The sequence below is a fragment of the Phodopus roborovskii genome, unplaced genomic scaffold, assembly GCF_943737965.1.
Source record: "Phodopus roborovskii unplaced genomic scaffold, PHOROB, whole genome shotgun sequence".
Taxonomy (NCBI): Eukaryota; Metazoa; Chordata; class Mammalia; order Rodentia; family Cricetidae; genus Phodopus; species Phodopus roborovskii.
Window position 1 is genome coordinate 10,909,681 of NW_026126408.1, and position 15,111 is coordinate 10,924,791.

The window sequence follows — 15,111 nt, forward strand, 5'->3', positions numbered from 1 at the left end:
TCCCAGTGGGGCTTGGCAGAAGAATGGAGAAGCTGATCTGAGCAAAGCACCTAGGAACCAACTGAGCAACAAGCAAAAATTAAATATTCTAGAACACATGTGATAAAAATTAATGATTAAATAAATAATTCAATTTACTTATATTACAATGAAGAATCCCTCATTTCCCCCAATGGGCTGGGGCTTAAGTGGGTTTTGCACTTCATGACTGAGAAGGAAAGGTTCTTTGAACAGATGCTATTGAACACTAAATATGACAAAATCAAGGTACTTTCATAGGATATGTTAAAGAATACAAGATATTCATCATGGGATCAATTCAAAGAGAAATCCAGGGGAAACTCTGGAGCCCTAAATGTGTATACCTTTAAATTTGAACAACATTGTAGAATATTTATTATACATAAATTTAATCAGAAAAACTGACAGTTATTTTGTGTCTATCAAAAGCCCCCTTAAAACATCAGCTATAAGACAGTCTAGTGAACTCTTAATTATGCATTCATCTAGTTTCTTGTGTTAAGTCTTCAAAGAACAAAAATATCAATATGTCATCTTGGTCTCCCATGACATGAAAATGCCTGTGTGCTCAGTTCTGATTTAATATGTCATCTGTCTGTACAGAATCTCTGCAAGAAACATCATTTAAATAATATCTATTAGGTTATTGTTATTTGGGTAACTTCATATAGTTCAGATAGAAATTTCATGTTTTGTTTTTGTCAGCCAATGAAAACTTAGAGTTTAGGATAAATTGAATTTTGACTCTCAGTATTTGCAATTTGCTGGTTCCATTAGCTTGATAGTATCTTTTTCAGTTGCATGCAACAAAAATTACCCCTAAACTTGATAACTTCCTTCAATAGTTTTTTTTTTTTTTTGTACAGTTACATGGGACCAGAGTGTAGGGACAGCATTTAGTTACTTTTATGTGCCTCAGCTGGGATCTCACTCAGCTACTTGTTCCTCTGTACTGGTCTGTCTATAATTTCACTCATATGATTGACACTTCCAGTATCTAAGCATGGCTTCTCCACAGCATTGTGATGTTAAATGTTCTGATTTCTTACATTGTCTTCTAGCTTCCAAGAGGCAGAAAGCAGAAGTTGCTGGTCCTGCCCAATATCATTTTTATCATATCGGCTGGTCAGAGTAAAACACAGGGCCAGCCAGGGTCAAGAGTCTGGAAAATGAAGTCTCATCTTTGGATAGGCCATATGATGTGCATTTGAAAAGAAAGAACCCATAATAGTCACCTTTGGAGGAGAGCATGTGGCTATATTATTATCTAATCTTTTAATTGTATTTACAGGGTTTCAATTGATCTTATGCTTTAATTTGTAATCCTTTTAGAAATTGGATGTTATAAATGTTAGATAAAAAATGTCTTAGTTTTAAGGATTTTAAAATCACTGGAGGCCCTGCTACAAGTCTTTTTACTGGTATGGTAGTTTATACCCGTAATTACCGTGTTTGGGAAAAGGAAGGTTTAAGATTGTAAGTTCAATGCCAGCCTGGGCTACATAGCTAGTTTTAGGCCTGACTGGGCTATAGAATGAGACCTTGTCTTAAAAACACACACACACACACAAATATATATGTATGTATGTATATTTGTTTTTACTCTATACAGATTTATCCTGGATTGGAGCTCTAGAACCCCTTTACTTAGTAATTGGAGCTGTACTATGAGAATTTACCCTGATATGCAAAGTTAATGACACATTCCCTATTTTTCTAAAGCCCAGATAAACTTTGTGGAATACAGCTTATCAAAATTATCATAATTAAGCTGAGTATTGGCTCATGTCTTTAGTCCTAGCACTTGGGAGGGAGAGGCAGGAGGATCTCTATGAATTCATAGTCAGCCTGGTCTATATCATGAGCTCCAGGGCAGCCAAGTCTATGTAGAGAGTTCCTGTCTCAAAACAAAACAAAGAATTATCATAATTAAAATGTGGATACTATACCTGAGTAATTTTGCTTCCTAGCATAGCATAGATGGCACTGTCAAAATATTGGAAGCAATACCAGTGAGAGGAATTAAATTACATATACCAAGTAATATTGTGAAATTGTTTACAGGATTATATGTGAGATTATATAAAAATTATATGAGATGAACGGTGATACACAGGAAGACTTAATGGTAAAGGGCTTGCCTAGTGTTCCTAAGGCTCCGGTTGGCTCACCAGCATGAAGGTGGAGTGGAGGACTAAAACATGTCTTAGTCTACTATAAGAATATGGTACTTACTCTTTCTGTAATGATATGAGATGCTATAGTGCCTGCGTGATCATCTGGTCAATGACATGGGCAGTGTGACATAGCCCCAGGCTACTGTTGACTTTTTGAGGATACTTAAAGAAATGCATCTGCCATTATGATTTCATAATGGGATGGCATAGAATTTGTTGTATTACTCTGCATGGCATATAATTTAAAACATAAATTACTTTTGGAATTTTTTATTTAATATTTTGGACTACTATTGACCACTGCAGGTAATTCAAACTGGGAAAGAATACCACAGCTAAAGGGAAAGTACTGTGTTTCACTTATGGATATTTCTTTAAGGCAGAATATTGAATGCTGCATTTACAGTGGGCAAAGGAGGCGGCAAAGGATTAGTGGGAAAGATTAAACACATGAATTGGATACCTATATTATGTGTTGAGTGTTTGTTGCCTTTGCATTGTTCAGATATTTTCCTATTACTTTTTTGGATATTTATTTTCTTGCTGTATTAAACAATTTGCTATATTCTAGAAACAGTTTCTTTATCAGATATTTATCTTGCAGAGAGTTTATGGTTTAAGTTTGTTTTTAGGATAGTATCTTTTGAGCACATGAATCATTTATTTTGTTTTAATTACTCTAAGTATTTCTTTGTCTTTTGGCATGCATGTATGTGTGGCATGTGTGTGTATTTGTAGGCTTTGTTAAAAGTCCTTTGTGTGTGTAAGGTGATGTTGGGAGAATATTTGTTCCTAGTGAGAACTATTACTCCAATTTTGTTTGTTTGTTTGTTTTTTGAGACAGGGTTTCTCTGTGTAGCTTTGGAGCCTATCCTGGAACTTGCTCTGTAGACCAGGCTGGCCTCGAACTCACAGAGATTCACCTGCCTCTGCCTCCCGAGTTCTGAGATTAAAGGTGTGTGCCACCATTGCTCAGGCCCCATTACTCCAAGATTTTTAAAGATACTAGCCTGGTCTGCATAGTGAGTACCAGGATAGCCAAAACTATATAGTAAGACCCTGTCTTTAAAAACAAAACCAAACAAATTTAAAACTATACATGTCTTCAACATTTCACATCTTGCTTAAAATAATGCCACTCCATATGTCATATGATAGACTTATGGCAAGTTGTTCTCATTTTTAATCTTCCATTTTATGCTATAGTACATTTTTAAATTTTCTGTATGTATTTTGTACCCTATAGTATATTATACTGTTCTTTGTTTAATTAGTAAATAACCTCAAATTAACAAAAATAAAAGGAGAGCTGGGAAGATGGATAGTGGTTAGTTACCTGCCCTACAAACTTAAGGACCAGAGGTCTGATCTCCAGAATCCATGTAAATCTTGAACGTTCATGACAGTTGCCTGGCGTTTCAGCATTGAAAGGCAAAGACCTTAGGGGATTCTCAAAGCAGGCTGGCTAGCAAGTCTAGCCATATTGGTAAGCTCTGTGTTTGATGGAGGGGCCTACCTCATTGAATAAGATGGAAGATTGATGTTTCCTAACATCAGCCTCAGGCATATGCACGCACACACATACACACACACACACACACGCGCGCGCGCGCGCGCGCCTACATACATGTAAACCTGTACACAAACATGCACACACAAAAATACAAAAGTGGAAAAAAGGAAAAAAAGACAAAAATAGTTTTATATTTAATTTCCTTTTCTAATTGTTGTTGTTGGGTTTTCTTTGTTTTTGTTTTTGTAGATACAGATTTCACCTGGTATTATGCTCTTGCCTGGAGAACTTTCTTTACTTTTCTTATACTTGATGGTCCACTTTTTTTTTTTAGTAGATTGTCTAATATTATGGTTAGATTAAAATCTTTTATGGTTTCAACAACTTTTATCACTTCTGATTCTGTTGGTCGTTCTTAGAAAGTTCTTTTCTCTGTTTTAGATTTTTTATTAATTTTTAACATATGTATGTGCATATGTGTACATATGTATGTGTATGGCTTCCCATGGAGGCCATAAAAGGATTTTGGATCCCTTGAGTTAGAGTTGCAGGTTGTGAGCAGCCTAATGTGGCTGCTAGGACTGAATATTGGATTTCTGCAAGAGTGACAAGCACCTTTAATGCCGAGCCCTGTCTTCCACCCTAAGCTTTGTTTGTTGGCTCTTGTTCACGATTCCTAAGTTTTCACTCTTGTTGGATCCTTGCTGAGGGACAGAAGTGACTCTGGTGATCCTCTTCTGCAGCTCTCTCTGGTCCTCTGTGCTCCACCTTGAGTCCACATGTCAGGAATCGATCTGGGTTTGGGTTTGCAGTCTTTACCTGTACTTTAGCCCTGGCTTCAAACTCCCTAAGTGCTCAGCCTCTGCTCACTATGTCTAGAGCATTGCATATGGCACCGAATGCTGTTTCCTCTCTGTGTTCTGCAGCACTCACCTTCCAGCAGCCTTCACACATCTGTTCCACAGAGGATTGTACTTTATGTGGTTGTCCTTCTCCTAATGTTCGATTAGGGCTTCTCTTTTGTTTTGATCTAGACTGAATTGAAATCAGACACTGAGGTTTGGGCTTTGTCAGCATTCTTGTTATCGGTCCTTTATGGAAGTAATATTCTACTATTTATTTGTGGTTAGTCATGGATAGGAATCCCCTACCCATCCTCTAGTTGTATTAGATGTCTCCTTGTGATTGGCTCTGCACCCCCTGCTAGTTACCTTTTCCTGTTCCCCAACCCTAGCAAAAATTCTTTGTTTCTTACAATGAGTGTTTTCCAGACCACATCCCTCTCCAGAGGCTTAAGCATTCAATATTACTCTCCTTTAAGCATTGGATTTTGCCTGGACACTGAAGTGAAAGGGTTTTCTATTGTTTCTCTAAGTTTTAGGCTTTTTTCCTGTTGGAGAACAGGCAAGCTTTTAGATCAATTTGTAGATTCCTCTTGTACACTGTTCTAATAATTCAGGGCTCCTGTGGCCTCCTGTTCTCTCTCTCTCTCTCTCTCTCTCTCTCTCTCTCTCTCTCTCTCTCTTTCTCTCTCTCTCTCTCTCTCTCTCTCTCTGTGTGTGTGTGTGTGTGTGTGTGTGTGTGTGTGTGTGTGTGTACAATTGTGTATATACTCCTGTGTAGAAGTCAGAGATCGACATGGAGTGTCATTCAGCACTATTCTCCACTTTTATTTTTGAGATAGGTTTTACTAAACATGGAGTTCATTGATTCTGCGAGGCTGGCTGGAAAATGTGCTTCAGGGATCTTTCTGCCAGGCCCTCAACCCCCAGTGTGAGACTATAGACACATGCCACCATGAAAATTACTGGCTTGTTTCAGGAGTTCTGGGGACCAGAGCACAGTCTTGATTTTGTGTGTCGTGGGTACCTCACTGTCATACTTGGGTAACCTTTCCTGTCATGCTTCTAATCTTTCTTGTGATACCTGTTTGAGGCATGTGGATCATCTTCCAATTAACTCTTTGATGATCCCCAGGGAACCTCAGCTATTTAAAAATGACATACTGTTTATACTACATTTTGAAGAATTCATGAAGATTTCAGCTTTGTTTTTATTAAACTGATGTATATTAGCCACTTTTCCCCCTGCGATTTACTGAACAGTTTGCAGTCTTTCCTTGCAGGAGCTTATCCTTCCAAGGAGAAAAGAATTTTCTAGGAACTTTACTAGACTTACTTGGTAATACATTTACTTGGCTGCTCCATTCTTTACCATTCTTTGTTAGAATAAGAGAAGGTGTGTGTGTCTGTGTTTGTGTGTGTATGTCTCTGTGTGTGTGTGTGTCTGTATGTCTCTGTGTGTGTGTCTGTGTATGTCTGTGTGTGTTTGTGTGTGTGTGTATGTGTGTGTGTCTGTATGCCTGTATATTTGTGTGTCTGTTTATGTCTGTGTGTGTGTCTATATGTCTGTATGTGAGTCTCTCTCTCTCTCTCTCTCTCTCTCTCTCTCTCTCTCTCTCTCTTTCTCTCTGTGTGTGTGTGTGTGTATCGGGGATGGCATGTTTTTGTGGCTTTGTGCATCTATATAAAAATGAAACTGCTTAAGAGTTTGTATTAGCTACTTTGCTGCTGCTGTGATAGAACACACTGAGAAAGCAAAACAAGGAAGAACAGATTTCTTTTAGCTCATGATTACAGAAAGATAGAGTCCATCATAGTGGGGAAAGCATAGCATGGTGGCAGGAGCAAGAAAGTGGCTGATCATATTTTCATCCACACACAGGAAGCAGAAAGAACAAGCTCATGGCTAACTCATGATGCAAAATTCATTTACTCTGACATCTTCAACCCTCCCCCCGTGTCTCCTGAGACACAACACAATCTCTTAACTGTGATCCCCCCCTGTAAATTAAAAACAAAAAAAATCACATAGTTCCAACATAGAATATATATTATCATTCCAAAAAGGAATGGAAGACACAACGAGAAAGAAAAACTGGACCAAAGCCAAGACTAAAACCCAGCAGCACAAATGATAAATTCTGTCATATGTTTAGGTCTTGAGTTTTAAAGGGCTTAGGTTGCTCTGCCCCTTCAGCTTTGCTGCCTGACAATATTTTTTTTCTTTTGGCTTGGATCAGCTCCCAGTATGCTGTTCTCCTTGGTTGATATCTCACAGTTCTGGCATCTCCAACATCTCAGTGTCCCCACATAATTTAGGCTTTAACTTAACTGCTTTACCAATGGCCTCTTAAGACCTACTCACAGGACTCCCACCCTGCCACACATTGCCTAGCCTCAGTGGCTCAGAAACTGTAGGAAAAGAATCCATGGCCCATTCAATCTTATTTCTATTTTGTCTCAAAGTCATTACTACATAGACCAGACTACCATGTTCAGCTATGAACTCAGGATGTCCCCTAGCCCCCTTAGCCCACAGCTACAGTTTAGGATGTTCCCTGGCCCCTTGGATCATAGCTATAGCTTAGGATGTACCCTGGCCCGTTGGATTATAGCTACAGCTTAAGATGCCCCCTGAACCCTTGGACCACAGCTACAGCAACTTCTGAAACTGATGAAAACCTTACGAGGCAGTTGCTTGCTAGGCACAAGTAACCCCTTGGGTTCTCTTCACAATTTGGAGGCTCTCTCTAGTGATTAATCTCTTTAACCATTACTGCCTCTTTTCAACACACGACTTGACTACAGTCTTTAGCTTCCTCATCTAACTGTACATTTTTCATTTCTGTCTGACCCCTTTGTTGCTGTTTCTTCATTGAATAACTACATGAGAGTAATCAGTAATAATGATACCACAGACTTGGTGCTATGCTGTTTTGAAATTTCCTCTGCCAGAATAATTTAGCCTTCTGTGGTTTAATTCAGCTGATGCAAATTCTTGGGACATAGAATACAGCCAGATTATTTCCAAACTGTCATATGAAAGGCTTCTATCCCAGTTGCTGATAGAGTTCTTGTTCATCTTAGAAACCTTCTGAGCCAGACTGTAAGGAATAGAGCAAAGGTATAAACTCTTGAAACCCAGCTCCTCTGGTGTGCTTCCTCCAGCTGGGCCCCACCTCCTAAAATTTCCAAAACGTTTACAGGCAGCTCCACCACCTGGGAACTAGGTGTTCAAACACATGAGCCTGTTGGGAGCATTTCTTATACCACCAGAGAGACTTCTTGACAAGGGTATATGCCATTTCAAATGCCCTTCTTGCTGATCTATATTGTTTTTCATTTTCCTTTATTTGCCTCATTTATGAAAATTCAAGGGGACTACTTCCTTGACGAAGCATTTCCTGTTCCCTCCAAGTAGAGCATCTGTTGGCCTTTATCTCTTGTACAATATGCTTCATTTTTCTCAAACCCATTGACACAAACCCTCAGTGAGCATTGGCTGATCTCAGATTTTGAGGCTCATCACTTTGAGAATTATCCATCTATTTTTTAGCATGTATAATAATTAATACCGGTCAGATAGAATCATAGAGTCAACTTGAAAGAAAAGATAAAACAATATAGAAGGAAACTAATTTATTAATAGAATAAATATTTTAAGATTTAAAAGTTTACATGTTTGGTGTATGTGTACTTTTGTGCATGTAGAGGTCAGTGTTGAGTATTTTTCACATTATTATTTTTCTGAGACATGGTCTCTTCACCAATCCCAGAGCTCATTAGTTCAGTTAAATGGGCTAGCCTGTCAACTCTGGGGAGCTGTGATTTAAGCCCTGGTTACTCCAGTTGCATATGGTCATCACACTCGGCTTTTATATTGGGGCTGGAAATCTGAACTCTGGTCCTCAATGCTTGTGCAGAAAGCTCCAGGTCCATTTCCCAAACCCAATTTAAGATTATTATATATATCACTAAATTTATACATAAACTGTGCATTTATATTATTGAGTTTTATGGCAGGGGGTGGTTGAGACAGGGTTTCTTCATGCAGTGTTCCTGGAACTCTGTAGACCAGGCTGGCCTTGAACTCACCTGCCTGCCTCTAGCCCCCAAGAGCTGGGATTAAAGGCATGTGCCAATACTACCCTGCTATGAAGTAGAATTTTAAATGTATCTTTTTAACTGATGCATGAAAGCATAAAAAATGTACTTATTTGGGGGGTATCATGTGATTTTCCACCCTTTTCTGTGTGTGTGTGTGGAGGTACACATATATATGTGCACATGCATGTGAAACTCTGAGTACAACCTCAGATGTTGTTCCCCAGTTACCATCCACCTTGTTTTTTGAGAAAGCATGTCTCATTGGCCTGAAACTTGCCACATAACCTGGGCTGTCTAGTCAGGAAACTTCTGGAATCCACTTACCTTTACCACCTTAGCATGTGATGGTATTAATACATGTATATGTTCATTATGTAATGTTTTTATCAAGTTAAACATTTGTCTTCCCAAAGGTCATTTATTTGTGGTAAAAACAATTTCTTCTACCTTTTTGAAGTATATACTACAATGCTGTGCAATAACAACAGTGTACAACAGATGGCCAGAAATGTATTTCTGTCTGTGTTTGTGCCTACCACTCAGTCTCCTTCATCCCTCCCTGCTCCTAATCTTCACAGCCTTTTGTAATGACCAGTTTACTCTTACCATCCACAAGATCAACTTTTATATCCCACATGTGAGTGAGATTATGCAGTACTCATCCTTCAGTTACAGGCTTCTTTCAATTAATGTAATTATCTCCAGTTCCATCTATTTTGTCACAAATGACAGGATTTCAATCTGTTTTATAGCTGAATATATTCCATTGGGTATGTATACCACATTGTCTTTACCCATTCATCAGTTGATGGGCACTTCAGTTGTTTTTATTTCTTGGCTATTATGAATAGTGCTGCAATGAACATTGGGGTGCAGATGTCTCTTTGATGTACTGATTTCATTTCCTTTGGATATATATCCAGAAATGGAATTTCTGGATCATATGGTAGTTCTATTTTTAATTTTTGAGGAATCTCCATACTGTTTTCCATAATGGATGTAGTAATTTGCATTCCCAACCACAGTGTACAAGGGTTCCCTTTCTTCCACATCCTCATCAGCATTTGCTGTCTTTTGTCTTTTTGATAGTGCCATTCTTATTGAAGTGAGATGATATCTCATTGTGGTTTTGATTTGCATTTCTCCGTTTATTAGTGATGCTGAACACTTTTTTTCATACACTTGGCCACTTGTGGAATAAATGGGATGGGTGAAAAAGCAGAGGACAGTACGGGCATGAAAACAGGAGAAGGTAGTTGTCTGGATGGCTAGTGTTTGAATACAGCTGGTTGAACGTTGGTCCTGGGAACCACAGATGGAATTAAGTAGCTCAGGGTCCTAAATTGACCTGATAGAGTGGTCGTCTATGGAGCCAGGCTGTCTGTTCTGTGATTTAGAGGGATGTGAATGAAGAGTTAGCTCTTAGGGCTGGCATACAGCTCAGTTCGTTGGTTGAGTTAGTGTCCTAGCATGCAGACTTCCTCCTGAGTGGTTAAGCTAAAGCCGTTAGGACTCAAACTTCTTAAGAAAGCCCTCCCTGTAAACTCCCTACTGTTTGGTGGTAATTCTGAGATGGAGTAGGGACAGTCAGCATTACCAGTGGCCCAGATATTAATACTAGCCATGATACTGGGTTCTTTGCTAGCTCAGATTTTTTTTTTTTTTTTTTTTTTTTTTTAATCTGGAATTCCTGTCTCTTCTTACTATTTGGTTTTACCTGGGACTATGTGTAGAGGATGCTGCTAGGTTGACTTTGACAGCTCTATGTGGGCATAGTATGAGACCCTTTGCATCTTTGGGACATCAGTGCAAGCTCAGTTTGCTACAGATCACCATAAGGGGCATGAACTTAAAAAAAAAAAATGCAGTCAAAATCCTCATCAACTTTATATGTTTCTCTGTCATACCTTTAATCTTTGATTTAATTTCCTTTTTACCTACAGCAGTGATACAATGAGAACCAGCATTTCTTATCCAATTGGAGCATCTGGGAACTTTTGTGTGTGCAGGGAAACCGCGAATCCACCATGATTTCAGTGACCTAAATGTGCCTTCTTTCTTTTGCTTTAGATCTGTCCATACTAATGGAAATGTAACTGGAACTGATCTGAAGATAAAACCAAGGACCATTAAACAAGATCACATAGGAAGAAACCTTGCTTCCTAATGAAGACACCAACATTCAGAATTTCTGCCTATAGAAAGGTATTTGAGGCACAATTTTATGTAATTAGACCTGCTGGTAGTGATTTGACAATGTCCTTCTGTATGCATGTTTTATAAGTTTCAATATTCTTAAATGTTAGAGTACTTACCTTTTAAAGATCAGTCCACTGCTCCCATGCCTTGCTTTACTCCACTCTCCACAAAACATCAGCAGAGGGAAAATTTACAAAGGGTGTCGATGATAAGAAATAGATTGAAGATTAATATTCAGTAAGCCATACTAGTATTGGAGTAGATGCTACCTGAGAGTCCTGTGCACACCTGCATTCTCAGTACTTTGGAGGCTGAGATAGGGAATCATCATGAATTTGAAACCATCCTGGCTACACAGTGGGACTCTACTTCCACAGAACAAAACTAAAAAGAAAGCTAATTTAATGGTTTTTTAATTATGTCGTGATTCTTAACATTAACTACTAAATCCAGTGTCCTACCAGGGCCTAATCACTCGCAGTGAGACCTTTATTAATGGTCATTCCATGGTTCAGTTAGAAACTTTTTTCCCTTTTCTCTTTAACTATAAAGGATTTTTTATCCATCAGAGGCATTGGCTGTTATTCTTGTGGGACCTTTGGATCTGGTAGACTAGTTTCTTTTGGAGGAGAAAGGCAACATATATAATTAGAGGCCAAGTAACTTCTAAAACATGGGTTGGATCTCCATTTTAGAAAATACATAAGATAGCAAATCCAAAAAGAATGTAATATCAAAGGAAACAAACACAACAGTAGTTATCTAGTTTTGTTTTGTTTTTTAATATATACAAATTATGAACAGGAGAGAATTTTTATGTGTTTTGTTAATAAATTTTTATTTATTTTTTACATAGATGGAAAGAATGTGTGTTGGGTAGACAAAGTTGGTTGATTTCTACGTCCTTTTTTTTTAAAACAGTAATTTAGAAAATTATATTTTATTAGAATATAAAGGTAAAACTCACTTAGAATAATGTTTCACCTTTTTATAGGATTAAATCCATATTTTTCTATTTTGTTAGGAAAATATGGAAAGCAGTATATTTTAAAAAAATGAGAATTAATGCTGTGGTAATCTTAAATTTGCCTCAGTTGTAAAGGAGTGCCCTCCCAGACAAGAATGGTACAGTTGATCAATTTTGAATCAAAAGTAAATAATGAGTAAACATGATTTGTCTTACTATTAGTAACATTGTACTTAATTTTTTTCAGGTGATATTTCTTACTAACTTTGCTTAATATCATTTGAATGCCCAAGCTTTACAAGACAAACAAAAAATAACAAAAATTATTTTAGATTTGTAGAAAGATGTAAATTTCTCTAGAACTTTATTATAAATGATGTTAAAGACATAGGTTGCTCAGTTTTTTGTTTACTTTAGTACAAGACTAAATACAACATCTGAAACCAATTATGTACAATCATAAAATCATACTTTTGATCCCCTTTTTATGTAATAAGTTAAATTGTACATGGGAACCTTACCAATAGAAAAGATTTGGGTGTAGAAAATTATGATCAGTTTCGTTTGCTTGATAATTGGTTGTGGATGCTATGATTCAAAAAATTCTCTGTAGTTCAAAATAGGTTGCTTAAATTCATGTTCAGAAATTTGAATTAATCAATTTCACATACCTCCCTAGAATTGCAGGGTCCTGAGGGTAATGTCCATAGTCATATTATTTTTCCCTTTGAAAACAAAGAGAATTGAAAGTTTCATAATAACTTTGAACTGTACCTTGTGACAAGTTTTTAGAGAAGTTTAGATTGTGAGATTATGGGATTGTGTGCATGGCAGGTTCCAATAATGTGGAATCAATAAAACATGAGAGAATGAGTTAAAGCCCTATAAAATTATCCAGATTATATATTTTTTATTACAGTTTACACAACTGCGATGTTACCTTTTAAAATGATTTTGTCTGGACTGAGTAAAGAGTTGGAAACAAATTTATTTGGTGGGGGAAGGTCTAGGCCTGTGCTGTGCTGCCGCTGTGGTCTGCATCGAAGAGCACAGGCTTCCAAACTCCTTTCATGGCACCCTGGGAAACTGAATTCATGTTTCTTAGCTTTTTTATAATAATTAGTGTTTAGACTTGTGATAAAAAATAAAATGTATATATAAAACAATATAAATGGGCTTTAGAGTGATGTTAATGAATATTTGTATTAAAACAGAATGTCCTACTACTAAAGTATCTAGAAATTTCCTTTTCATATCACAAAACATCTCAGTACAAACTATGACTGAGAAGCTAGTAAAACCAGTTTCAAAGTTAATGATAAATATTATGCTTGGAGAGAAAGTAAAGTGAGCTTTTGGCAAAAATGTCTTATCAAAGGCATCACATCTGGAACAGCCATTACTGCCACAAGCTAGCAGGTATTTTGTTTTTCAGTAGAAGGAAAGCTCTGATATTCTGAGAAAATATCAACACTTCATTTAGGTGTTACTGGTTAGCACTGAATATACAAACAAAAGCTTTTTTGTTTGAATCTTGTTTTGGCTAGTTAATTAGTTGATTTATTTTAAAGCCACTTGTAGCCCAGAGCAGTTGTATTTGTTCCTTCAGCTCAAAGCACAAATAGCTAAAAAAAAAAAAAAAAAAAAAAAAAAAACTACAAAAAGCTAAGAGAAAGTGTGTCTTGGATTCTAGAGTAATTGCACCATGATATCAGTTCATATCCTACTTTTTCTAGGGAAAGGAATTATTACTCAGTAATGTAATTCCAATCTTGATTCAGTGTTGAAAGAGTAAAAAATTGTTAGAAGTGTTTGGCCACCAAATCATATCTTTTCAGAAATTTTAAAGAAGTAGGTGATCAGTAACAATGGAATTATGTTTTGCCACAGTATTATCTGCTATCCATGCAGGCAAAAGTGTTTATGTAAATTTGTTTTTGTAAAATTGGATTAATATTTATTTACAATTGATTTAGTATTTCAAATAGTTTCAATTTATATCTTTGTTAATATCACAATTATTGATGTTAAAAAAGATATATGGACATTGTAAAAATCTGATTTAATACTCATTCTCTAAGAGTTTAACTACTTCCCTTTACTTAATTATCAAGACAAACAAGGGAGTTAAGAAATTTCAGAGTCATGACTCGGGAAGTGTCTGGCTCAGTGAGAGTCAGTCTCTCTCTCTCTCTCTCTCTCTCTCTCTCTCTCTCTCTCTCTCTCTCTCCCTCCCTCCCTCCCTCTCCCTCTCCCCCTCTCCCCTTTCTCTCTCCCTCCCCTGTAGCCCCAGAATTTACCATTCAGTCAGCCTACCTGAAGCTCAGAAACTCAAGCTCTAAATTTAGAAAGCTCTAAGTTCAGTGTGAAGCCCTGTCTCCAGACTGCAAGTCAGAGAGTGGTAGAGGAAGTCTGTCTTGCTTTGGCTTTCACATTCATGTACAATGACATGCATACCTACATACTCATGTGTATGCACCACACACATACAAGAGAGAGCCTGTCTCAAAAAATATGTAGAGATTGAAGAAGACACCCACTTTTAACTTTTGATCTCTATGTACACACACATGCATATATCCATATAAATATAAATAAAAACTTTAAAAAGAAGTCAGAAAGATCTCAAATGCCACAATCATTGTACCATAAGAACTTAGGAAAAAAACAAGGCAAAATCCAAATTAGTAGACAGAACCAAATAATAGAAACTATTCTGATAGTAATGAAATGTAGATTAACAGAACAATACCAGAATCAATAAGACAAAGTATTTAACAAACCTGTTCTCAAATTAACCAGAGAGAAGATCCAAAATTAGAGATGAAGAGGGGCTGTTAGAACATTCTACTGAAATGCAATGATCAATTAGAGACTTCTTTGAAAACTTGTATTAAAAAAAAACTGGAAAATCTAAACACATACAACTTACTAAAATTAAGTTAAGAGAACAACTTGTAGCCAGATCTATAACAAGCAGCAAAATTGAAGCAGTAGTAAAGAAATCTGTCAACAAAGAAGAGCATAGGACCAGGTGTCTTCCCTGTGGCATTCTACTAAGCCTTCAAAGAGCTAGCACCAGTTGTCTTTCCATGCCTATGGAAGAGACAGTACCAAACCTATTGTGTGAAGCTATAATCATAGCGTGAACCTTCACGCTACCACTCAGGAAAGGTGACACCCCAAATCACTCATGAGAAGTGGTCTTGATGTAAAAGCATGAGGTCTTATATATTCCAAGTGCACTGGGGTCCACAGTCATGCATCACACAGGGGTAGAGGACC

The 15,111-nt window shown here is 37.2% G+C and overlaps 1 protein-coding gene across 7 annotated transcripts in view; it reads left to right on the forward strand.

Annotated features, from left to right (window-relative positions):
* Positions 1-15,111, forward strand: part of Ncoa1 (nuclear receptor coactivator 1) — a 204,918-nt gene that overhangs the window by 52,852 nt on the left and 136,955 nt on the right. For all 7 annotated transcript variants that reach the window (XM_051181712.1, XM_051181717.1, XM_051181715.1 and 4 more), the window contains one exon: positions 10,731-10,865. The gene's annotated coding sequence lies outside the window, so the exon portion shown is untranslated. The remainder of the gene's footprint in view (positions 1-10,730; positions 10,866-15,111) is intronic.